Here is a 27,659-nt window from a genome sequence, read left to right as displayed (position 1 = left end):
AGTACCTAATATCCAAACAAATATTTCTCTCTCTCCAGACCTGTCTCTGCCCAGTGTCCTCCCTGGCCTCATGTAAATTGGCATCTTCCTCCTGCTTGGTCTGTTCTTTCTCCTGTCCCTCCAACAACTTCAGGGTACCCTCTTTCCTTCTTAAACATATCTCCCTGAGCGCATGATATTCCTTCCTAATGTCTTATAATACAAGTGGAGATGATGACCAACCTCACTGATTTTACAGCTTCAAATCTTGATTTGGTTAGCTTAGACTTGCATAATTTAGTTCAGAACTCCCTAACTCTTCAAAGAAAAGACAGAGGTTCACTGAAGAATTAGGTTTACCCTAGGAATTTATATTCTAGGATACCCTGATATCTATCAATTAACCCATCTCCTTGTGGGACCTAGAGATGCTAAAACTCAGTAAGAAAAAGCAGTATGAATGTATTTATTAACAAAATGATACAAAATATAATGATCAAAATTTGACCCCAGATAGCATCAACCTTCACATTATATTTCTGAGATCTTACCTGTCCAAATTGATTAGTCAAAAACCCAGTCTTAAAAATAGGAAAAGAATGAATTAATCTCTGATATCAGAGACCACTTAACTTCCACCTTCCAAGAATACCCTGGTCTCAAAAGGGTGATAATTTCACAAATGCCTTTTTTACCTTCTTTGTTGATTATCTTAAAACTAAGGTGGCAAATGAAAGAGAAGATAGAATGGCAGGGTAACCCCATCTCTGAATTACAAGACTTTCCTGAGTCTTTTGAAGAAGTTTTCCCTCAGAAAAAAGGAAAATTTACAAACCAAATTAAATGCTCACAGGTTAAGTGATTAGATAAATCCAAGAACGGGAAATCATTTCTATCTAATCTAGACAAAGACATTTTTGTATATTGCAAAGAAAAGGGACCTCTAGAAGAGCAATTGCTCTGCCTTAGCTCAAAAGACAGACTCACAAAATATAAGAGACTAACTTTGTCCAACAGAATAAGACCTGTCTGAAGAAGTAGCTGCTCCATTCGGCCCACAATTGCTTTTCACAAAAAGGGAGGCATTTCCATGCAATTGCAAAAAAAGGATGTTCTATTTCTAGTTGATAATGGGGCTACCTTCTCTATCATAAATGCTTCTACCTTTCCACCACTGCTTCTTCAGAGTAACCTGTGCAAACAACTAGATATAAAGATTTTCATGTTAGCACTATTTTTAACAGTAAAACACCAGAAACCAATCAAAACCATCAAAAGGGGAGTGGTTAAGTCAATTTAGCTAAATCTATCCTAAGGATGCTCAGCAGCAGTTAAAAATGGTTAACTGTGCATATAACAATGTGTAAACATCTCCAACACAAAATAAGTAAAAATAAATATATTAGTTCCAGAAAAACAGTATCATTTAGGGAGAAAATCCACACACAAAACAATATAGAGGGGATATATGATCTCCTTTTCTCCTAAGAGGAGTGTTTGAAGTTCAGAGAATGGGTATCATGTCTAAGATCATTCAGCAAATAAGTAGCAGATCCAAGTGTTAATGCCAGTCTCTGTTTCCAAAACTCAAGCCACTAGTACTACAGCACACTGCTTCCCAAGTCAGTGTGAGTATTGAGAAGACACGCTATGATGGGTTTCTTGCCATCCGTTTCACTGCAGTATTCATACGTCAGGAGACCATGACTTAGCTTCAAAGCAAACTCAAATAAAACTGAAATACGAAACAAAATCTTATTTCATCTTTAGAACAAGATCACCTTATGAATCAGAATGTCAATGAATGTGTTGACACGCTACTGGTGAAGCCACTTTGCTTTGAAATCTTCTCCCCATTTTGTCGGGCTTGGCAAGCTTCCTCAGGGGCTGGAATAAAGATCAAAGGACTCCATTTGGTCAATATAAAGAATTCAAAATTCTATGAAACTTTTTCCTCTCAGAATGAATTTAGTCATTTTGATTACTATATTGCAATACAAGTAATTTTAATATAAAGGATGCATTCTGTTTTTTCAAAAAATTAGTGAATAAATTAACCTTTCCTTCTGCCAATTTGAAGTAACTAAGAACTTCTAAAGTAACTAATATTTTATGATCATTTTAAAACTGATAGATATTCTTTATAGAAATGTAGAAAATATAGATAAGGAAAAAGGATACTGACATGTTAGTATGTTGCCAAGAGATAGACAGTTACTAATAAATTTAAACAGATGAACGCACATTATGAACAGGTCAAAAATTCCAGGCCAGCTTATTAATACAACAGGAGCACACAGGCATATTCTCGATAATTGTTTCTGGTGCTTAACAATACAGAAAAGATTTGAAAAACTACAATTTATGGAGTCTGTAATATTTGCTAAACTCTGTGTTAAGTACATTGGCTTTGATCTGTTAATATGCAACCACAATGACTTTCTTTGCAATTACTTCTTCAAATTAAAACATGTTTTAACAGTTTTTAAAGTAACTTTTCATAATGATAGCTTGAGATAAACTGTTACCCCAAAATCATTGATTTACCTTGCATTTGCCTTTATTCTGTTTTATTCTGTTTTGGCTTCTACTGATGCAGAATCTCTCTGTTTGTGGCCTTTCTACCTATCTTTATTAAACAAATTTGCTGTTAACATCTGGTAGTTAAAATATGATTTGCAGTAGCTTTGCAAATTAAATAATGTGATCTAAATATGATTACTCTTGCACTGGGTATAAATCTGAGTCAGCAAATCCAGATATACATTTAGTATTACTTTTATTTTCTTAAAATCAACTTAACTCTGACTTCTAGTTTCCATCCTTCAAGAGTGGCAGCAAATTCAACTTCCATCTTTTCAGGGAGCTCCGTATTCAGGATGATAAAGGCTCAGGGGTTTCTGGGTCTCAGTGGCGCCGAGGCAGATGGCACGGTTCCACATCCGTCTAGTCTGGTAATGACCATGACACTCAGTGTCCCCATCCACGTGGCTCCTCAGGTTAGAAAGCTCTGGACTTTCTGTGGCAGCCTTAGGACACTGGAGTCACAAGTACCCAGGACTCTGCCACTGATAAGGTTCTCTCCTTGACCAAATCCTATTCAGGCTCTTCTAAGCTCTTTTGCAGCTAGGCTTGACTTTCGGGCTTCTGTGTTCATCTCTGCATTGTTTAATTTTAGCAAGATTCCTGATAAGTCGCCTTAGCCATCAGTGATCTCTGACTGGCTTCCCCTTCCCCACCAACTCCCAGGTGATGCCTGACCACCTGGCCTGCCTTCAGCAAGACTCCTGTTAGGTCAGTTTACTCAGAATCCTCCCTTACCCCTGAGGTTTCCTCTTAGAGATTCTCCATCCACTGGCCCCCATCCCGTTCCCTGGCTACATATTCCCACTTGCCCATGTTGTATTCAGAGTTGAGCTCAATCTCTCTCCCCGCTGCAAGACCCTACTGCAGTGGTCCCCACACGTATCACAACAACCTCCCCTTGAATAGAGTCTGTCTCACTGTGCTTTAACAAGTGTCAAGAATAATTTTACCCCTTCAACAGTTAGAATACTATTTTTTCTTTAACATCTCCTAAAGGCACCAGAAAATAATCCTCTGAGATCCTGCACCTGCTCGGGAAGGTACGGAAGAACATGAGGCACGTCCCAGCTACCTCTGAGATACAGAGATCTCTGCCTGCTTTGCAGCCTGAAGTCTTTCTCCAAGTCCACAAAACCCCAGCCCTTGTCCTCGTTCTACCCGCCGTTGTGCACCCAGCACTACTGCTTTACTAAAGAGTTGAAGAAAATTCAGAGCATCATTGACCTCAGGAGCCCTCTACTTCTGCTTCCTGTCTTGCAAAAATCCTGCAGTTAGATAAACACAAAAGGATCTGCCTGTCTTCTTGGGTTGAGGGAGGGGCAGAGCGAAATTTGAAGAGAAATACAAAAAATAAATCATATTTCAATAAAGCCACTTGCCACAGTATTTATATTCAAGGCCAATTTCTGTACTATTTGTCAATGAAAATAAGTTGAAGTTGGACAAGGTTTTTGGTTCTTTGGTCTGTTTGTTTTTATATCACCTACAAATCCTCTTCTGTGGACTGGTATCTTTTATTTGAACAGTATATCAGGGATAATGATTCTAGTTGCTGAAAATGTTTAATTCAGGATGATTTAACTCAAGCCCTTAAAGAGCACGTTTGCTCCGTGAATCAGTCAGGGTCCAAAATGGAAAACAAAAACCACTCTAAGAATTTAAATAAGACAAGTCAATACAGGGAATAGGTTGTATGGGTGATGGAATTGCTCAGAAGCCAGAGGACAGAGAGACATCATCCCTGGGATCATGAATAGCGGGAGGCTGACATGGGCCCTAAGGTGGGGGAAGGATGTGGTGTGACTGGAGTCCAGGATCATGGAAGTAGCTGAATCCATAATGGGCTTCAATGACAGGAGGTGGAGTCACAGAGGAGCTGTGGCTCCTGTGAGAGATGCCACTGAAGTCACAGAAAGAAGATGATAAATACCCTGGTTTCTCCCTACGTCCCACTTTCCAATCTCCCTCTAGTGCCACCCATTGATGGGCTCTGGAATCTGGCTGGAAACCAGCTGACAGGGAAACCTGCAGAGATCAGCATCTCCCCTACACTGAGCATGGGAGAGGTGAGGACTGGACCTTCAGGTAAACAGTCCAGAGACGGGCATACCTAGTATAACAAAGGACACAGCTACACTCATACACGGAACAAAATTTCTGTCTCCCATTGGATTCCTTTAATGAATTTGCTTCTTGCCTAAACTGGAAAAATACCATAGAGCCATTCTTTGAAATATAAAATACTTAAGATCAGGGAGACATGCAACTGAGGCACCAAGAGAAATGTGTAGTACTGGACTCTGCATTTCCTTCCATGCTAGAATTCCTTCCAAGATCTTTAAAGTGTATCTAGAAAGGCATTGCCAATGGACTCGACTGAACTACTCTGATTAAAGAATAAAATCAGTCTAGATTTCAGAACTCAGAATCAAGTCCTCCTTACAAGCTAGCTACCGAATCTGAAAAATGACTGTACTTAAATTAGAATCCAGTTTCTTTTTGCTATATTAATGATGCTTATTATATTTACTGAAGTTCTCAAGTGACACAGTTCTAAGTATTTCTTTTCAATTTCAAATTGTGAATAATTAGAGATAGGCAAACTAAAACTATCTTAAACCAGAATGATATCAGTTACTTGGATACTGGTAGTTAATTTTGACAAATAAAAGCCATCATTCTGAGTGGAAATTGTCTAGCTTTCTTAGTAATTTCCCTTTTCACTTGATGCAACTGGTTTCTCCACATCAATCTTGTCTTCTTTCAGTCCATCTTTTATGCAAATTTAAAAGCGATCTATATAAAATATAAATCTTAGCACATCATTCCTCTGTCTATAGCATTTCCGTAGTTCCTCATTAATGACTATCTAAACCCCAAACTCTTCCATTTGTAATTATATTATCCAAAAACTGGCACCCCACTGTCTCTGATCACCTCTGCCTCTATTTTGGACTTTATACCTGTAGGCATTTTGAAGTGCTTGCCTTTGACTGCATGAGCGCCTATGCAGTGCTGAGTCTCAGGGAGTGTCTCTGTTCATGACGGATCTCTGTAGGAACGCCTACTCAACTTCCCTCTTCTAGTTGATATCCAAGTAATTCAAGTTAATGGCATCCTAATGCCCAAGACAGGCTGGCAAACACGTGCCCAGGGGATGCATTCATCACTGTAATTACTGCACTAAACAGTTGTCTGTGTCTGTTCTGCCTCCCCAACCATACGGTGAGCCCCGAGACAGCAGGAATCATGGTTTTTCCACCCGTAGTAAACCCACCAAGTATGTGAGCCACCCAATGGCCCGCAGTAAATACGTGCTGAACGAAAGACCAAATGCCACCAAAATATTCTGAACCTACTTCTTCTACTTTCTCCCTTCTGCCATGAATTATACCAATGGCCCCCAAAGTTAGCCTTCAAATAAATAAATGAAGTCACGTTTTTTTCTCTGCTTTAGCACTGCTCTTCATATCCATGAAACTATAGAATACAAGAGTTCAATTCTTCATTTTTCAAACTATCTCCATTGAACACCTACTAGTTTGCCAGGCACTGTTCTAGGTACAGTACACCTAATAATAAACAAACAGACACATCCCTGTGCTTATATAACTGCCTTTCTATGCTCTTTCAAACCCTTCTTTCATTGCACACACCATTATTCTCAAGATTTGGCAAAACTCCAGTCACCCGTAGGCCGTGCTCCTATGTTATGTGCTCTTCAACACCCACAGCAGAATTATTTGCTTCTTCTTCTCTCTGCCTTAGCTCATGCTGCTACCAAGCCACTTAAAACTATATAAGGCACTTTAGCGTGTTATGTGCCTTCTCCATTAGTATTCTCCTACTCCTGGAAAGCCAGAAACAAAGAACTTGCATCAAGACTATATAAAATATTCCCACAACTCAATAATACAAAGACAAACAGTTAATTTTTAAAATGAGCAAAAGGACTTGAAGAGACATTTTACAAAGAAAGATGTACAAATGGATAGTAAACACACGAAAAGTGCTAAATATCATCAGTAATCAGGGAAATGCAAATAAGACTATAAAAATGAGATAGACCTATATCCATTAGAATGGCTAGAATTAAAAAAGAATGACAACATCAAATGTTAGCTAGGATACAGAGCTACCAGAACTCTCACACAGTTTTGGTGGGAATGTAAAATGGTACAACTTTTTTAGAAAAAGCTTTGGCATTTTCTTAAAAAGTTTTTAAAGAATTAAATATACTTCAACCCAATAACTCCACTTCTAGGTTTTTACCCAGTAGAAACAAAAATAAATGGCAAGAAAAAGACTTAGACAAAAATGTGCATAACATCTTTGTGCATAGTAGTCCAAAACTCGAACCAACTCAATGTCCATCAACAGGGGAATGGATAACAAATTTAAACTACGTTCGTGTAAGAATGCTTCTCTGGAATAAAAAAGAACAATATAACGATACATGGAACAAGCTGGATGCCTCTCATAACTATTACACTGAGTGAAAGGAGCTGGACCTAGAATACAAAGTTATTATTCCATTTATATGAGGATGTAGAATAGTAACACCTAACCTATGATAGAGAAATACAGAAATAAATGTATATAAATACACACACACATTTTCTAGAGAGAGCCTAGAAGCAAGAACACATCAATAACAACAAGCACATCTGTGACCCAGATCTTGTTTCTGAACATCAATCTCCATTAAAAATAACCAAGGCTCCATAGAGAAGCGATTGATTCTGGGGCTGAGGAAGGGAAAATACAAAATGAGCTGGAATATCTGGTTCTAACTGAAAGGAATAGACGTGTTGAAATAATGATGGAATAGTATCCAAAAGACCCAGGAGCCAACCTGAAGAGGCTCTCACTAGCCAAGCCCAGGTCATTTGAGCATCAAAATAAACAATTATAATAATGAACTATAACTTATTAAATAAAATAAGAATCAATGAGTAAATGAATAAATAGAAAAAGTCTCCCTTAAAGTGTAATGCACACATATAAGTATAGAAGGAACAATGAAGTTTGAAAATCATCAACTGAAGCTAAAACTAGAGGGTGAAAATTTCAAGAGGAACAAAATTTATATATAATCTCAAAGTGCCTCCCCAAAATTACTTATTATTACAAAGGGAAAAAAGAATAACTCTACACTGGAGAACTTTTACTCAAGTGATCAAACTTAATATCACAAATTCCAAGCCAAATGGACTCATGTGCTCCTTGTGACGCCGTGGGAGCAACACAACATGATTCTGTAGGAATCCTGCTAAAAACGTAAAACCTGAATTTAATTTTGAGGAAGCATCAGGCAAACCCAAATTGAGGGACATTCTATAAAATAACTGGCCTATACTTTTCAAAAAATCTTAAAATTAAAAAAAAGGCTGAGAAATACTTTCAGATTACAGTAAACTAGAGAAATGAGAACAAATACAGTGGGGGTTGTGGGGTGGGAGAGGAATAGCTTTAAAGGGCATAATTTGGACAACTGACCGACTGTGCATATGGACTAAGGATGAGATGATACTATAGTATTGATGAATAAATGAAAAGCAATAGGAGATATTGGAGTATATGATGAAGCTATTTGATTTAAAACTAATTCAGCTGATCCTATTTTCCCAGAAAGGTCTGATGTGGCCTCTTGAGCGTGCATTGTACACCTACTTTAAACATTTACGATGTCCCAAAGACAAGAATGATGCCCTTAAGGAAAGGGGTGTTGCCTCCCCCATATCAGCATTTCTTTAAGGATAAGCATTTCTTCCCAGAAACTAAGGATCAATCACTGACCTGCTTTAACTCATCTCATGACCACTGACCTGCTGCCCACTGACCTGCTGTGCTCACCTTGCGACCATTGACCTGCTGTGCCGGTTACGCATCTCCTGACAGCAGTAAAAGAGATATCCCTGCCATATGTGATGTATGCTCTTTGTTCCAAGACAGTATATAACCACTCTGGACACCCCACTCTTCGGAGAGCTTCCTTCCTTGGTGGAAAAGTTCTCCGGGCTACAATCTTTGAATGGGCTCATAATAAACTCATCCCAATTTTGATTCATAGATTGATTATGGATTATTTGCGTCAACTGTATCAATATCACATAGCAAGATTTTGATCACTGCACTATGGTTACGGCAGAGAATGTTCTCTGCCGTGGAAATACACAAGGAAGCGAATATTTGTCTCAATGTAAAAAAATATGAAAGAAAGCAAGAAAGATGTTTCTACTCTATTTTGTGTATGTGGGACAAAAGGAATGGGCATAGAGAAGTTGGAGAGTAGAAGCTATTATCTTAAATGTTTCCAATGACATTCAAAAACTGAATTCATGGGAAGATAACAGTCACATTTGTGAGTACTCTTTAATATAATTTGTAATACAAACTCATTCTTTTATTAATTTTTCATGAAAGACACTATTTACAACAAAGGTTTCTTAATCTGCCCAAAACAACAAATGCATCTTTCAGTTTATGGCAGGCAATTGATAACATTAGAAATTAGCAAGAAAACAAAGAAAAAGAAAACTGCATTTAAAATCACTGCTTTCAGTAAAGTGTGAAGCTTTACTGGTCCAGGTTATTTTAGATTTGGGCTAATATAAAAGGTATTTGACTTTGAGCAAGGTTTTGTACATATATACATATATAAATACATTCAAATATATACCTATGTATGTATTTATATATACACACAAATAACACATTATGGGGGATCAGAATTGCCTACCCCAAAATGTGTCTCTTTGGCATGAGGATTATTTTGGGGTGGTTACTTTTAAAAACTGCAGACAGGGGAGAAGCTCTGAAAAGTAGAAATTACCCTTTGCAAGAGACATTTACACTTGTAAGGGAAATCTCCATCTGTAAAAGTGTCTCCCTCTCTGTACCAGGAAGAAGGGCAGATGACCTTATCCCTAGAAACTCTTATCAGTGCGGAAGGCAAGGACTTAAGTCTGCATAATAAATTGACTTTTGTTTACTGTGCTTTTCTGGTCATCTCCCATAAGTGACTCCCCCACCACCAACTTCCCCCTTTGTCTTTAGCTGAAGATGGTATTTAAGATGAGAGCATCTCCCACTTTGGAGAGTTTTTCAGAATTCCTGGGTTTCTCTCATGTAGACATGTTATTAAATTTGTTTTATTTTTCTCCTCTTATTCTATCTGGCATTAATTTAATTCATCGCCCAGCCAGAAGGACCTAGAGGGGGTAGAGCAAATATTCTTCCTCCCCACCACATATATACACATACATAAATGTATATATATGTACACACATACACACAAAAAAAACACATGTATAAAATAGATATTTTTTTAAATATAAATTCCAAAGATGGCAAAAATGAATATTTAAGTATATGCTCTTCTAATTTAGGAATCTTTTTCAGCTACAATTAAAAATGACTTTTAAAATCATAAACCTTCAGAACACCTTAAAAGGTCTATTCAGGCAAGAAATAAGACCTCCTGAACAGTCACAAAGAGATCACTACCCCTTGCCGGTTAACACTGGTCACCCTGAAATGGTGAGCATTTAGTGTCTATGGCTTTTGAGCATTAAAATTTACTATATTTAAAAAAGATAAAACCTATCCCTGACAGCAAACTTCTTACAACTTATGAGAAAAAATTTTTTTTAATATTTTAACTTCATAATTCTTACATGTTTTTTCCCATCTTGTGTTTTGTGACAATTGTTAACAAGTATTTGCTAAAATTTCTGATTTTAAGGCACACCAAAAGTAACCAAAGAAATTACTTTCAGCATCTTCAGAAGGCATATCAATACTAAATTTTGGCATTTCCTAGTGCATTTCACTAAAAAGGATGGACATTGTAGGAGAGGAAACATATTTCCTCTATCCTCTTATGTTCAGTAAACGAGGCCCTGCAAATTAAACTGACAAAAGATTAACAGGAGAATCGGTTTATTCCATATGCATATGGAGGTCTTCAAAGAAAAAAGTGAAGACCCAAAGAAGCCATTAGTCTCAGGGGCTTATATACTACTTTAACAAAGAAAAATTGTGGAGATGAGACAAAGGAAATAAAATTAAGGCTTTTAAAGGTGGTAAATTGTGGGAACGCAAATGTATGGGGGAAACTATTGGAAGATAGGGGTTGTTTGGTAAGATTTATTATGCAGATTCCTCATCTTGCAGTCTCTGGGCTACTATCATTCTTCCCACGAAATGGGATTAGGCTCATCTTCACAAAGGGAAGCTTATGCCCTCCTTTTAGGCAAATGAAGGAGGGTAGAGAACTTTTCTGTGTCTGTTGCTTCTCAATTGCCTTCAGCTCAAAATAATCCTTATGCCAAAGTAGCATATTTTGAGAAGGCATACTCTGATCTTCAATATTTACGATACTGGCTCAACACCAGGTTGACATAAGGAAAGCCATAGTGCAGAAAAGAAAACATATTGTAACTTTGAATGACCTCTGATTAACTAAACCAGACATGCTCTGTAGATTTTATAGCCCCTCCAAGCTGCTATAAGTTGATAACTTTGTCCTTTTGAGTTCCTTAGGAATGTGATGACCCCCAGGCAGAGAGTGTATGCTGATAGCCATCATCAATGACAACTGAAAGATCAGGGTATAGGGCGTTGCTCTGATCTCTGATACATATCGAGTAAAACAAAAGACTATCAGGAACTAAGACCAGATGTCTGTCCCCACCTGCAGATCAGATGGAGGCCCCACTGGAGTTAGGTCTATTTTTCAGGGGCTGTTAAAATTTGCATTGTCTCTACTTCTTATCCTTCTGGCTCGATACTTGATTATAAAATGTGCCTTTAGATGTTGTTCCAAACTGTTGAGCAAGGTACAAAAATTCTAATAATGCAAAATGTCAACCTGAAGCCAGGAACAAGAGAATATTTCCAAATGAGTGCTAAACAGTTTCATTCCTCCAACCCAGATCTACACCCCAGTTCAGCAGGAGGTAGATCAGTCATCATGCCGAATCCCTCGAGAATGAGGAAGGACCAAACAATAGAGGGATTGAAATCAGCAAACACTTAGCCATGGATGATTAAGTAGCTAGTAACTGAAGCGCTTTTTCCTTTTTTGCAATTACTGATTATAGCTTTTAGCTGTTTAAACCACCCATTGTTAACTGTGCTGCCTAGGCAGTATGCTATCTGACTCCCACTAGGCTCCTAGAGATAACATCTCCCTGGAACCTGGATCACCATGATAATGGGTGATTGAGCTGTGTTTCAGGAATTAGAACCCCTTGTCCACTTCAGGCCAGTTGAGAACACAAACCCACCAACTGGGACTATGCAGATGTCCAATAAATGACCTTTTGACATCAAGAGGATAAAAACTCCACCCTTAGATCATGCTAATGCTGCCATTTTGTGAACATGTGTCCTGTGAAGAGGCATGGAGTCTGACTGCACTTGTGCAGAGCATCAGTTACCTCACAGTTCCTCACCTCCAATCATCTATCTCCACACTTCAGACCACCTTGCCCTGCTATTCCATAAATATCCCTGAGTCCCATTTTCAGGGAAGTGGATTTAAGACTCATTCTCTTGCTTCCTCACACAGCTGCCTTGTGATTAAAACCCTCTGCTGCAATCTTGTCATTTTGGTGTTTGGCTTTCCCTACGGTGGGCAACAATAAATCTAGTGCAATAACATATATCCTCCAACGTTAAGGAATCATATTCTCAAAGAACTGGTCTTCACATTATATAAGAATGCTAAGGTTGGAAAAAAGTCAACCATCATGCTTACATTCGATTTTGAAAATGCAGTGCCCTTTTGTCCTTTCATCATTAAGAAAAGAAGAACATTTTAGTGGAGTTTTACTGAATATGAGCCCTTAATTTCTCTCTAAATTGGACCGAAACAGCTGGTTGGACCACATTGCCTTGTATCTTTGCTTACAAGAAGCATTTGGGAAATAGAAAGAGTAACATTTCAACAGGGACTTCTTTGGGTAATGAAAATTGCAGAATGGTTTCAATAACAGTAAACATTTAAGACCCATTAAGTCATCTTTCTTACTGTGCTTAACACCGTCAAATTCAATGACTGAATCAATGGCCACAGCTGGATGCAAGAAGCATTGAAATTCAAGCAACTGTGTCAGTGCATCAGTGATAATAAGCCTAAGAAGTAGTGGGTGAAAGATACAAAGTTATCACTGAATTTTGATTGTGGATCAGCAGCCAGATTAGAGAATGACTTGATATATCACAATGATTTGCCAAACATAAGATTCACGATATCTAGAGGAGGAGGAGAGAGCACAAGCATTCTTGATGATTTAGCAGTGAGCACTTAAAGAGAAATTTATAATTTGCTTCTGGTTTTTGATTTAGTCAAGATAATGCAAACCACAGTATCTTTTCATTTTATCGGACAAGTAGATAAAAACCAATTTTAGAAAAAAAAACTTCAAACTCCAGTGCTCTTATTTTTCTCTCCGCTTCTCATTATTTTTATAGACCGTAACCATGGTGCTATTCAGAAACACAGCTCTGTTCCTTGCATAGCTTCTAAGTCCGCCTATCTGCATGTTGCCACCTCCTTGACAGCAGCCAAACTCAGACTCCTTTGAAATCCAGTTTTACCTTTCTTTCTTTCATTGGCTTATAATTCTAATGAGTTCAAGTTTATGCTGCTGACTTGGGGACAGCATCAAACACATCTTTTCCTTCTCAGAGATGTAGGCACAGATGCTGCAATTGACTTGGATAGAAATCTACTTTGATGAGAACCAAATTAAGTCGGGAAATCTCAGCTACAGATGTTAGGAACATTTTCAGCCATTGAAATAGATCAAAGAGAAGGGCATTTATAGCATCATTGCAAGTAAATATTGCCTTACAGATTCTGTCAATCTGTAAAATTACCTTTAGGGTCATAGCAGAACTACCATCCACCACAAGGACAAATGACCTGTGATTGTTTCCATTAAACAGCTGGCATGTCTTCTTTTGTTGTTGTTGTTGTTGCTGAGGAAGATTGGCTCTGAGTTAATATCTGTCATCAATCCTCCAATTTTGGTTTGAGGAAGATTTTCCGTAAGCTGACATCTGTGCCAATCTTCCTCTACTTTGTATGTGGGTTGCCACCACAGCATGGCTACTGACAAGTGGCGTAGGTCCACGCCCGGGAACTGAACCCAGGCTGGTGAAGCAGACAGCATTGAACTTAACCACCAGGTCATGGGGCTGGTCCCTAGCATTTCTTCTTAAACCTCAGAAGCCACTTGCTTCTCAGTCATTACAGCTGCCAGGCTCAGCCAGCGCTTCAAGAGTGATCTGGCTTCTCTGGCAGAAGCTTCCAGGCTGTCATGCCACCTCCTCTTGATCTGTCTTACAGAGCACCTGCTGCCTCTGACTGCTGGTTTTCCTCACCTACATATCACTTGCTGTGGTCTGAATGATTGTGTGTCCCCCCAATTCATATGTTGAAATCCTAACCCCCAATGCAATGGTATTAGGAGGTGGTGGAATGAGAAGGTGATTAGGTCATGAGGGTGGAGTCCTCATGGTTGGGATTAGTGCCCTGATAAAACAGACTTCAGAGAGCTGACTTGCCCCTTCCATCATGTGACCTTACAGTGAAAAGATGGTTGTCAATGAGGAAGTGGACTCTCACCAGACACCCAAACTTCTGGCACCTTCATCTCAGACTTACCAGCCTCCAGAACTGTAGAAAATAAGTTTCTGTTGTTTATAAGCCACCAGTCTGTGGTATCTTATTATAGCAACCTGAACGGACTAAGTCCATTCTTCCACCTCTGAACACACACACACACAGACACACAATCGCACACCTGAGAGGACTACATATTTCTGTAAGAATCCCCTAATTTCATTTCTGTTCTCCAGTCTCAATCCTGACTAAATCCCCTTTATTCTTTGCTTCTCCTTGCCTTTTATTAAATTGCTTAATCTCAAAACCTCATCTGTTTGAAGTAGTAGAGCTTCTAGATAGAGTTCGAATGAAACTGCATCTACCCCTCTGTCCTTTGACATTCCATGAATCCTAAATCTATACAGTGTTCATGCACAGTCTGTCCTATCCTCAAGGTCAAAGACCCAAACTGCAGGGTAGTAAAACCTTGATGAGTATTAACTAAATAACTATTTGGCCATAAAGGATTATGTTAATTAGTTATCACTATTTGATTTACGAAATCCTAAATCAAGACTCCATTAGATGAGTTTTTTTAAAATGCAATCTATTTTAATCAAACTAGAGAGTCTAAACAGTCCCTGCCCACACTCCATTGTCCCTCCCACACACAAACGCCAACATAATAATGACTTTGGGCTGGGCCTATGGGTGTGACCATCCATTTCTAACCCCTCTGACCTTGAACTTGCCCAGACTCTTCAGATCTCTGTGTGCTCAACATCCTCATCCTCAAAATGGAATTGATTAGACGACTGCTAGGATCCTACTGAGCTCAAAGACTAAGGTTAATTTAAGCATTCTCTTTGTTTCAGTCACTGTGGGCCAGGTGGTCTCTGTAGCAACTACTCAAACGGGCTACTGTAGCCCGAAGCAGCCATATACAGTACATAAAATGAATGAGCACAGCTATATTCAATTTTTTCCCAGGAGGCAGTGAGATTTGGCCTGAGAGCTGTGGCTTGCCTACCCCTGCTTCACAGCCTTGGGCAGCACTGGTCATGACGCCTGCTGGCTCCCTCTCACATGTGGTCCACGGCAAACACTCCCATCTCCTATGCCCTGATAAACCAGGAGAGAGAAATAACTCTCCAAACCTTGGGCCACCAGGCCAGACGTTTGCCACTTTGATTTCTGAGGGGTGTTAGACGTCAGTCTACCCTGTTCACAGAGTGGCAAGAGCACGTATTAAGCTATCCGAGTGTTCCCTTTAGAACTCTCCTTTTTTGACTTGAGTGGAAAGTTCAAGACAAGTTTGGGGGGAGGTAGGTAAGAAGGATGAGATTCACAGTACAGAAGCTACTCCATAAAAAAAAAAAAAAAAAAAAAAAAACCCTCTCTCCACTGAAAAATTCTAATACTTTTTATGTCCTAAATGTTGGCAACAGGTTTTTCTTCCCTTAATTTGAAAATACTATCTAAGGCCTGATACCTCCTCAGAATGTGTGAACTATTATCCTTCGTACTTTAGCCCAAACTTCCATCTTAGCATCCCCCTGTAGAAGGTTTACTAGGAGCATTGCCACGATCATATTGGGCCATATATCCCAAGCAAAGTAATTTTAACTCTATTCAGTGAGTAACAGTGAAGTATTTAAGGGTTGAGAATTGATGCATGACGTAAGGAAACTACTGTTTAATAAGCAGAAATTCAGTAATGAGTTGGATATTTTGAAAACCAGGGGATATTCTGACAGCAGGGAAATCAATTAGAAGGTTCATACAGATAAAGTGATGATAGAAACTAGGATTATATGCACAAAAATGGTACCAAAAGAGGGAGTGTGTGAAAGACATAAAAAAATCTGAGGATGACTGACTGCATCAAATGAAAGAGGAGCCAGTAAACTTATTTCTTCAAGTTTACATGTCAGAAAAAATGACAAGAGAAATAAATAAATCAAGAAGGGGGTAAAACGGAGTGAGAGGGAGATGATGAACTCCACTCAAGACAAGGCATGGTTTGCGGTAACACTGACACACCCAACCGAGGCTGCCCAGGGGACAGCATCGGAGACGTAATAATTCATGCTAAGCTGTGGCTAGACGTATTGAGTTTTTGAAAGCTAAACAAGTAGATGACGTTAAGCAGAAACAGCATTAGTATACACAGCAAAAAGAATAGAGAAGGAAGAGGGGGATGGGAGAGGGAGAAGGAGGAAGAGGAGGGGAGAGGATGGAGGAGAGAGGAGGCGAGGGGAGGAGAAAGCTTTTGGAAATGCTCTCAGTCAAGGGCAAGAGGAAATAAATGTAAAACAGCAAAGAAATTGAGTCTTTTTATAATTAACTCCATATGGGAATTCTCAGGAAGAAGTAAATTCTCTAATTTGACAGTGGCAAAAAAAAAAAAAAAAAAATCCCTTAAAGTCCATTTTTAAAATAAGATAGATAAATGTTTATGCTCAGTATACAATTAAAAAGGAGAAATATTGTTTCATAGAAAATAGTAACATTTGATTTATGTATAACTTTAGAATACAAAGCGATGGTTTAAGCTTATAGGTCTTAGTACCAGTTTGCTTTCAAAGAACAGTATCATCCACTTGGCAATGCCATCCCCTCTCTGAGCCTCATCTCCCCATTTGGACAGTGTGGATAATGATGGCACCTATATCCTAGAGCGACTGGCAGAATTAAATGAGGTAAGGCACGTAAAGCAAAGAGCATGACGTTTACTACCTTGTAAGTGTTCAATAAATGTTAAATACCATTATTATGATTATTACACATTTATAAAATGCGATCAATTGCACTTCGTTTCCCTCCTTACTAGAAAACTGTATTGCTAGTGGGTTGCTTGTTTGTGTGTCTTTTCCCCACAAAAGTAACTTCTCTTTATGTCTTTGGCCAAATGCTTCTAATAGAAACAAACTGCCAGAATTCTCTCCAGAAAATGTAACCACTCTTGTGTATGAATAAGATTATAGACATGCATTGTTGTAAATAAGTGGAAAAAGATGTTGCTGGATTTCTTTTTAAGCTATTTTCCCAGCATTATTTCAAATTGACTCTATATTTTGCAATAACAATCTCAACTTCCAAGACAAGCATCTACTCCATGGGAATATTCACATCTATCAAAGAGAGGATTTCTTTTTATTTATTTTTTTATTTTTTTATTTTTTTGAGGAAGACTAGCCCTGAGCTAACATCCATGCCTATCTTCCTCTACTTTATATGTGGGACGCCTACCTCAGCAAGGCTTGCCAAGCGGTGGCGTGTCCGCAACCGGGATCCGAACCGGCGAACCCCGGGCCACCGAAGCAGAATGTGCACACTTAACCGCTGTGTCACCAGGCTGGCCCCAAAGAGATGATTTCTAATAACAGCATCTGCCACTTGTGTCCTTCAAGAATTTTTTCTGTGCATATACATTCATGTATTTTTAATACTTAAATGGATATGGATAAAGAATACATCCGTGCAGATATACTTTGATATATACATGAGATCACACTACACTTTTGCTCAGCGGTGTGCTCCCTTTCCCCTAAAGTCTTACCCAAAATGGTACCCAATAGTCCTTTTAAAATATAAACCAGATCAGTCACTCCTCTGTTCACAATCCTGCAAAGGTTCCCATTTCACTTAGAATAAAAGTCAAAGTCCTTACAACAGCCTTCAGTGCTCTCTGTGATCCTATTCCCTTACTTCGCCAGCCCCATCTCCCACCTCATCCTCTCATTCACTCCACTCCAGCCACACCAGCCTCCTTGCTGCTTCTAGAACAGGCCAGGCATGCTCCTCAGGACTGCTGCACTGGCTGTTGTATTTGCTGGACGCTCTTCCCCAAGGCCCATTCCCTCATTTCCTCCAAGTCTTTGCTTAAAGGTCACCTTCTCAATAAGGCTGCTCTGACCACTCTATTTATGGTTGCAAACGTCTCCCCAATAGCAGAGCACTCTTGGTCCAACTTCCTCTGCTCTTCTTCCTCTCACCACCATACCCTATCACCTTGTAACATGGTATAAAAATCATTTATTGGTAAAGTATAATTCTACCCACCCTCTCCCCTCATTTATGATTCCTAAATTCCTAAATTATGATTCATAAATTCCATGAGATACACTCCAAGGGATACACCCTAACAACCTAGAAAAGTGGCTGGCATGATGTGCACACCCAATAAATATTTTTGAATAAGTTTTAATTAATATTTATTTATTTATTTTTTTAAAGATTTTATTTTTTCCTTTTTCTCCCCAAAGCCCCCCGGTACATAGTTGTGTATTCTTCGATGTGGGTCCTTCTAGTTGTGGCATGTGGGACGCTGCCTCAGCGTGGTTTGATGAGCAGTGCCATGTCCGCGCCCAGGATTCGAACCAACGAAACACTGGGCCTCCTGCAGTGGAGCACACGAACTTAACCACTCGGCCACGGGGCCAGCCCCCTAATTAATATTTATTTTAAATGTTGAAAGATAGTGCCAAATTGGCCTCCTAAAAGTTTTTTTGATGCTTATTTCTTTCCCAAAGAGAAAGACAAATATAAAAAATAAAATCATAATAGTATTGAGTGAAGAAAGATTTCAATGCAAGATATGAAAACCAAATGCTGTAAAGAAAAAGTAAAACAAGGACAAATGTAATCATATTACAATTTAAAGTGTCTGCCTGAATCCAATAGGCAAATGATAAACTGTGAAAAAATATTTGTAATATGTTTACCAGAGACAAGGTTCTTCTTCTTTAATTAAAAATGAGTGCATAGAAATCAACAAGAAAAGGACCAACAGCCATAGAGAAAAACTCACAAAGAAACAGGTATTTCACAGATGAAGTAATACAAATGGACAACAAAAGTAAAAGGGGCCGGTCTTACTCATAATTAGATAAATGTAAATCAGTACAACAATGTTATTTTTCATCTCCTACCCTGCCAATGTCCAGGATGTGAGATGAAGAAGAGACAACGTTGGAAAGGAAATAGAGAACGTTGTCTGGGCAAGTAGGTAGTCTTTCTGAGTTGCTCTTGTTATTTGTGCCTGTTATTCCATGATTTTGTTTATTTTTTATTGTTTTGCTTTGCTGTTTATTTGCACATCTCAAAATGAGAATGAAGCCACATGGACCTTACGTTTATCAACAGGTAGAACTGAGGATTCCATTCAGCCACTTGCATGCAGACGCGCGCTAGGTCATCCATTCATCCCTTCTCGGCTCTAAGGCTGAAGAAAGGCGGACGTGGGGTGCTCAGAGTAATCTCTCAGGTTGTCCACAGCCTATTGCTACTGGGCTGAGATGTGCTATTCTCCTACGCCCACAGCCAGGTTCTCTGATGGTCTGATCATGTAAAACAGATGCGTGCAAAACGGCCCTTGAAAATGCCCTGCGCTCTGTAGAAAGCACACCTACCACCCCTTCCCACACCACTTCCTCCCTATTTGTTTGCTGTGTTAGTGGTTGATTCTGACTCCTAGAAACCTTGTGTAAGCAGAGCAGAGCCCTGCTAGGTCTTTTTGCCCCATCTCTTTCTGCGTTATCTTCTCCCCTTCCCGCACTCCCTTCCCGGCACTCTATCAAACAATGCTCTGCTGAGATTCATAGGGTTTTCCGGGCCAATTTTCTGGAAATGGGTGGCCAGGTCCTTCTTCCTAGTCTGTCTTAGTCTGGAAGCTCGGCTGAACCCTATCCACCCTGGGTGACCTTGATGGCATTTGAAATCCCGGTGGCAGAGCTTGCAGCATCATAGCAACATGCAGCCGCCTCAGTACGACAACCGACAGGCGGGTCTTGGGATTCCCTGACCAGGAAACTAACCCGGGCCATGGCGGAGAGAGCACCGAATCTTAACCCTCAGACCCCAGGGGCTGGCTGCTGCACAGCTACAGAAGCCTAATATTTTGGTGAGTTCATTTCCTGACTCTCTTAGCCATGGAACAGACAGTGCAAGGATGGCTCCAAGGATATAACATATACAGGCTAATTCCACCAGCTTTGGAGGTAAATCAAAATTACCCCATATTCGGGCAAAATTTTAAGTTCTTCTTTTAAATTGTTTAGAATGTTGTCTTTTTTCTCTGCCTACTATTTCAGAGGAAAGTTATGAGATCTTGTAGAAGGAACTGTTAACTGTAGATCATATTAATGAGGGTCCTTGAGCATCACTTTTTGTATTTTATTTGATTTTCCTCATGCTGTATCACACCAGGGGCAGCCCTGGGAGAGGAAGTAACCTGGGAGGCTGGCCTGAGAGGCGTCACGTCATGGGGGGAAACGTACTAATCTGTGCTGACAGCTTCAAACTGTCAACTCAGATGCCATAAATCAGAGTTCTTACACAGTATCAAGTTTTCCCAATAATTTCAAGGATAAGAACCATCAAGGGGTTCAGACAAAGAAACTGTATGTAACTCCCCCCACGTAACTCTCAGGCTTTCCTACACTGGATACAGTTTCTCTAGCCCAGAATGACAGATGAGTGCAGGAGAGGTTTTACTGGTTATCACTCACATAGAAGAGTTTTTAATTAATGAAACATCTTCATTTTATACCCCTAAAGTGTTTTGTGGTTGAGGGGCATTCTCCTGCCTCATAAACCAGGGTTTACTATAAGCCATCCTTTGGCCAAGGAAATCCTGCCAAAAGCATTCCTGGTGAAGAGATAAAGTCTGTTTCTCCTGGCAAAAATAATTATTCTAAAGGAGTCCATTCAACAGGGAAATTAGATGGGATCACTTGACAATGTGCCCCACCCCCACCTCCTTCCTTTCCCTGCCCCCCTCCCATCCCCCTGGCCCTCCCTCCCAGCCCCACTCCCCCGCAGGGGGTTGGCAGGCAGAGAGAGGCATCTCCCTGGTAAAGCAAGAGAATAGATCACAGACAGACTCTTACAGTCCATCCTCCACACAATCACTTTTTTCTTTAGGGGTCCTAAAAGTTAACACATCCTCCTCTTTTTAACCTCCCCTAACAAAGCCACCGTCTCCACTTAAAACTGTCTCGCTGCATTGTAGGGCCCTGCTAGAGGCTAGTGTAGACGGCATGTTGTAAGACATGAAATATTAGCAATGAATAAGCAAAACAATGAAATATAAGGGCATGAGATAGCCAAGGAATTCCTACCAAGAGAGGTAGCATATAATTCCATCGAGAACAAAGAAGTCCAGGGGGCCAGCCCTGTGGCATAGTGGTTAAGTTCACATGCTCCGCTTCGCCGGCCTGGGGTTCTCAGGTTTGGATCCCCGGCGTGCATCTAGCACTGCTCATCAAGCCATGCTGAGACCGCCTCCCACACAAAATAGAGGAGGACTGGCAGAGATGTTATCTCAGGGACAATCTTCCCCAAGCAAAAAGAGGAAGACTGGCACAGATGTTAGCTCAAGGACAATCTTCCTCACAAAAACAAAAACAAAAACAAAAAAGAACAAAGAAGTCCAAAAGAGGCTGACTAAATTTTATCTGTCCATCTATGTTATCATAGTGGGGCCATTAAAAATCCACAGAACAGATGATTTCTTTTTCATTCATCCTCCTTGATACAAAATTTATAAAACAGGGGAAGGGGAAAAAGATCATACAATAATTTGGGATCAACATCCTAAAAACTGTGAAATCTAGTATGCGAGAGGAATGAGTTGGTACAAAAACCACAGAAAAAAAGGCAATGGAAAAATAATACCAAATGGTTCAAGAAGTTTCAACCCAAGGTGAGGAAGGCTTTCTAAAGAAAACAACACAGAGAAACAACGAAGTTAAGCTGCCTTATAAGTGAGTAATTTGTAAGGAATTATATACTATTATTATAATTTTTAAATAATTGGATCCTTTTTTCCTGGTTCTCTTTTTAATGCAACTTAAAGCAGTCATCTCTTTTTAAACATTAGCTGAAATAACTGCTTTAGCAATAAATCGAATCACTCCATATAGGCTGGTGTCAGAGAAATAAATTCCGGAAAATGTCTAAAATGGTTATTTCCCGTCTCCATAGGGAAGAAAGCTTAGCAAGAATGCTTGTAGCTAAAGACAGCATTTTCTTCACATAAGATTTTTGATCGAAAGTTTCTTAACTTAGTTTCCTGGAGTTTACTGAGAAAAGTGCATACGATGTTTCTGCATTTTTTTCAAAGAATATGTTTATAGTGCAATATCTGAAATATACAAAAATATATATTTTTTAATTATTAGCAACTTCAGCTAGAGCACATCACTCTTTTATATCTTGTATGTCTTTGAATGCTAATGAGAAAGAATTATTTTCACATTTATGCCCATTCTTTTCTGAGCTGCCTGTTTACAGTATCTGTCTTATTTCATGAAATATCTTTGAATAATAAAGACAAAGACCTTTTTCATATTTGTTGATTTTATAGCCTCATATTTTGAAAGAAAATTGAGCAAACAAACAAACTGATCTAAAACTGGGGAAGGTGGAAAGATTATCTTTTATAGTTAGGAAATGATGGGGTGTAATTTCAGTACATCTAAAAATAACTGTACAGTTAATTAAAATATCTGCTTAGGACTGTTGCCCACCACTTATTAAAAAAATCCAACCCTTTGAGTGATCTGTCTTGTAAGAACGAGGTCTCTGGCAGTCTAATTAAATGTAATGACTTTCTGTTGAGGAACTTCTAAAAATTATGTGTATCATAAAACTTATTTATGACATCGAAGTGGGCTTCAGTCCAGCATCACCTCCTTAAATCCAGTGTCTCACCTTTGTAATAGAGTGAGTTTCACAGACCAAAAAAAGATTGATGGGTCAGAATAAGCTTGCTTAACAATTGACACTTGCACCCAAACATTTCTAACTTAAAAACAACAGGTCTTTTTATTTTCCAATCATGGACAAAACTCATCCTTCATTAGAGGAATCAGTGAAGTGTGCTTAAGACTTTCCAGCGGCTCCCACTTAACAGGATGCAAGGGGGAATAAAGAGGAATTAGACCAAAGTTTTAATCTTTGATAAAAAGATGTAGTCAATAGATGAGTCCATGACTGCTAATTGCCTACCAAACATACATTCTCTCCTTCTCTCTCAAATTAAGAGAAGCCCCATTTAGAATTGGGCGCACTGCTAAAAGAATACATTTCCCAGCCTACATTGCAGTGGGTATATCAAATCACTCAATCCCAAATTGACTCTAGTTTAGAAGCCAACATTTGGCTTTGCTTCTTGTAAACTCAACGTGCACTTCTTCTTCAGTTGAGGAGCATTCAAAAAGGCAATCTTGTATTAGATAAGGGTAGTTAAACGGTGGTCCTTAGTTAGGCAGAATAAATTACTTTAAATTACTATCACAATAGAAAGAGTAATGATTGCCAGGAGGAGTCATTAGGATGGTTTTGTTGTCATCAGTTGTTGCTAAAATGCACAGAAGAAAAGTTTTACAAAAGGCATTCGTTCCAAAGGCAAAGAATCAAGACATGAAAAGTTGAGAAAAGGAGTTTCTACAAAGATGTCTGGGTTTTGGTATTAGGGTCTTGGGTGTAGCTATTGCAATGATGAGCTTCAAAACATATTATTTGCATAAAGTGGATGTAAGATGAATCAACCTAGTAAGTACTTTTTACGCTTTAACAATTGGCTTTGTCAAATAAGCGTCCCTTCGGTAGTTTCTCACACTGATTCATGCTTAATTAAAATATCATATTAAGCTGCATGACATTACAATATTATTTCTGTCCACTTCTATAACAAAAAAGCTTTGATAGTTTATCACAAGAATATCTAAAAATATTTCACAGATACTATATAAAAAATCATCACTATCCATCAACATCCTGAGGAAGGTCCTTCTGCAGAGCCACCTGAGTGTCTTGGGTGAAGACAGTAACATAGAGCAGGGACAAATTGGCAATTATTGGTAATTCTGAAATGAGTGCCTCTTTCCTAGTTGAGATTCACTAGTTGGTTTATGAGAAAATGATGCTGTAATATGGCTAAAGCAGAGTTGTAAAAGATAAGGAAATTACTCTGCAAATGCAATGAGATAGCAAAACCAGGTATTAGAAAAAACTGTGAGATTAAACACAAACAGCAAATCATCTAAGATCTGCAGGCACAGGTTTAATCGAGACTATGTGGACTCTGTATCAATAAACACAGTTAAATGAAAACCTTTAAAAACAACACTTAGAATACACCACCATGACTAATTTCCTTCCTTTAAAAGAAAAAAGAAAGGCACGTCCAAATAGATTATAAACTCATTTGGTTAATTAGTCAGGCAATGTAACAGAGACTTGAATCTGAGTTCCATGGGTTTGTGGATGCCCTCTGAAACCTGAGAACTGACTAAGGTTGAAAAAAAATTTTTGTTCATACATGGAGAGGAGAATTTCAATATTTCAATAAGATTCTCCAAGGAAATCCATGTCCTATCCCACCAAAAAGTCAAAGACCATTGTTCCCAATGAAAAAATGGGATATAAGGAAGATTAAATATTCCATAACCTGTTAAATATGATAAAATAGCTAAAGTTTCAAGGAACCCCTAAGAAAGGTAGAATGTGGCCCTAATTTTGTGTCTGCGGTGAGCTTAACGCCTTTTGGAAACCCACTTTCTCATGGCAGAATAGAAGGGGATGGGTTCCACATTACAGGAAGTAATCAAATTCCAACCGTGATCTACCACATTGTTCACTACGCTAGGTTTCTTATCTTTTGTTTTGCTTTGTTTTTGGAGTGGGATTTTGCATTTACTTATTGGAGTGTCCCATATTTCTCAAAATAGCCAGCAAAAATGAGAACCCAAATTATAGAGGCTGGCATGAAGCTGGTAAGGGAGGTCTATCCAGGTTGGCTCTCCCTCCCCAGAGCTTGACTTCTCTCCAGAAATAATCTAAGAGCCCAGAAGGGGAACGAGGAGGAAACTGGCTTCTGAAGTGAACAGTGAAGGATCCAGTTTGTGTAGTAACTGAAGACAAGCCTTAAAGGCCAAGAGAGCTGAGCTCAAATCCCACTCTCCATCCTAAAATGTGAATGACATATAAATGTGGGGGAAATATGTAAAATGTAAAATACATATCTTCCATGGTTAATGTGAAGATTACATGAGACAATGTTTTTTTTTTTATTTTTTTTAAAGATTTTATTTTTTCCTTTTTCTCCCCAAAGCCCCCCAGTACATAGTTGTATATTCTTCATTGTGGGTCCTTCTAGTTGTAGCATGTGGGACGCTGCCTCAGCGTGGTTTGATGAGCAGTGCCATGTCCGTGCCCAGGATTCCAACCAACGAAACACTGGGCCACCTGCAGCGGAGCGCACAGACTTAACCACTCGGCCACGGGGCCAGCCCCTACATGAGACAATGTTTGTGAAATATCTAACACATAGCAGACATTCAATTAATGTTACTTTCCTTTCCAGACTGACAGTAGTATTTAGGGAATTTCCAGGAAAATACGATGACATCCAAGTGTGCAGTGTGCTCCACACCGTCTTCTTGGGCACCTGAAATCAGCCCACTGTAGTGCATTTTTACCTCCCCCCATATCTTTACACCAAAAGTTCCTTTTGGATTCTCTGGCTAGATTTTGGTCCAGCTCCATAATAATCTCAGAGGCCCCAAAGATCCTGAAATACAGACTAGAGTCCCCTTATCTTTGTATAGTTAAGCCAAGCTGGAAAGAGTCCCAAAGCCTTCCAGCCTTACCTTTGCTCTGAAGTCCACACCAAAAAGAAGAAATTTGATATTGGAGAAATAAAAACGGAAGCCCAGTTTTAACATCTGTATATGAAACCAGCTCAGTTCATTTCCTCTCTCCTGGAATCAAGTCTGAATTCAGATAAGGATCAGTTCATTTGGAGTTTACAATAATATTTGCATGATACAATTTTTATAAACCCTCAGGTAAAATCCATAAGTACTAGTAATTTTAAATCAATCTAAGATAAAATCTAACTGAATATGGAAGTCTCTAATTTTCTTTTACTATATTTTCTTCATTTCCCACTGATGAAAAAGGATACTGTATTAGCTGTTATAAATGAAATACATCATAGTCCACCAAAATAATACTATCCTATAAATTAATCAGTGCACTTTTCAGCTCTTTATCTTTATCTTTATCTCAGTATTGGTGAATTACAGTGCAATCCACACTTGTTATTTATCTAGGTATCATATAATGGTATGAGGTCATCGATACTCTGTCATTATCCATATTACCACTGATTTACAAATATTTTTCTGTGGAAAAAATGCTGAATCTCTAGTAATATCTAAATTAGATTTTAAACGTGTTGTCAAAGGTGGGCTTTATAGTTACTGATATTTTGTAGCGTGGAAGATTTATATATACCATATAAGGGAAAAGATTGATACCTTGAGAAAGTTCTTTCTTTAGAAGAACATTTTACTCCAAAGGAAGAGAGCCATGGGAATATATAGTGGGAACAGCACTGAACTCAGAGTCTAAGTTCTGGCCAAGATACGCCTGAGAAGGTAACACACATCAAACAGTGAGAAGCTGGCAGACTCCTGCCTCATAAGCAGATGAAGTGTGAGCAGAAGTCTGCTGGAGATGAGGAAGATTCCAAGAAAGATATTTTTGACAGTTCTCTATCTCCCTCCACCATTCCATGCTCACCTTGCTATTTCTGAATGAAGTCTTTATGGCTGGCACTACAGCAGCCATCTTGATACCACAAGACAAGCATGAAGACTAAAAAGGGTCACAATCCCCATTTGCCTGGGGCCATCTAGGTTTGCCTGGAGTAGTCCTACTTAAGATTTGGTCCTGGCTTTTTCCTTTTCAAGTGAAGTGTCATTACTAACAACTGCACTCAAATAGGCCAAGATGGGTTTTGAAGCCCACTGCTTTCTCCTCCCTGCTTCTGGCACAGCCATATCTAGCAAGGTGAGAAATTTTGTGCAGCAAAGAGAGCTCTCATTTTCACACAGGGTTACACCTAAAGAAGACAAGTCTCTATTGCTGACCCTCTCCAAGTGAAATATTACCAAATCCTCCTTAAAATACAGCACACAGTGTGATCAAAGACCAAATGGCGCACAGGAGACACCAGTGGCTGGGGAGAGAGGAAGGCGGTAGTGGGAAAAGTATTTGATGAAGCCACTTTGGCACATGTTGAACCAGCCAGATGTGTGGCGGCCCTTGGTAAAGACTGTGAGAGGAACAGAGCTCTCAGCCCCAGCGGTCAGAGAGATCAGTGAGGCACATGGGGAATTACAGGTTAGGTGTTTGTGAAATATGTGAGGGAAATAGAGAATGAGCAGTTTCAGCTGGGAACAAATCAAGGGAAGTCTCAACGCCCATGCTACAGTGGTTGCGTCATTAAATCTACATTTATTTATATCATTTATTCTGGCAAAGCTTTTCGGTTTGCAATGAACCATTTTGCCACCAATTAGCTCTGAAGGTCATGTTTAACGAAAATATTAAGAACCAAATTTCCATTTCTCAAAGAAGTTGATGAGGAATGCGTAACTTTTCAAAATGTTTGTTG

The 27,659-nt window shown here is 39.2% G+C and overlaps 1 protein-coding gene across 5 annotated transcripts in view; it reads right to left on the bottom strand.

Annotated features, from left to right (window-relative positions):
• The window catches only part of GPM6A (glycoprotein M6A), a 312,724-nt gene that overhangs the window by 210,743 nt on the left and 74,322 nt on the right, over positions 1 to 27,659 (bottom strand). For 2 of the 5 annotated variants that reach the window (XM_070252861.1, XM_070252860.1), the window contains one exon: positions 1,761 to 1,866. The exons of the other annotated variants lie outside the window; for them this stretch is intronic. The gene's annotated coding sequence lies outside the window, so the exon portion shown is untranslated. The remainder of the gene's footprint in view (positions 1 to 1,760; positions 1,867 to 27,659) is intronic. 5 annotated transcript variants of the gene reach the window in all.

Source organism: Equus caballus, chromosome 27, assembly GCF_041296265.1.
Source record: "Equus caballus isolate H_3958 breed thoroughbred chromosome 27, TB-T2T, whole genome shotgun sequence".
Classification (NCBI taxonomy): Eukaryota; Metazoa; Chordata; class Mammalia; order Perissodactyla; family Equidae; genus Equus; species Equus caballus.
This window is presented reverse-complemented; position numbering and strand designations above follow the sequence as displayed.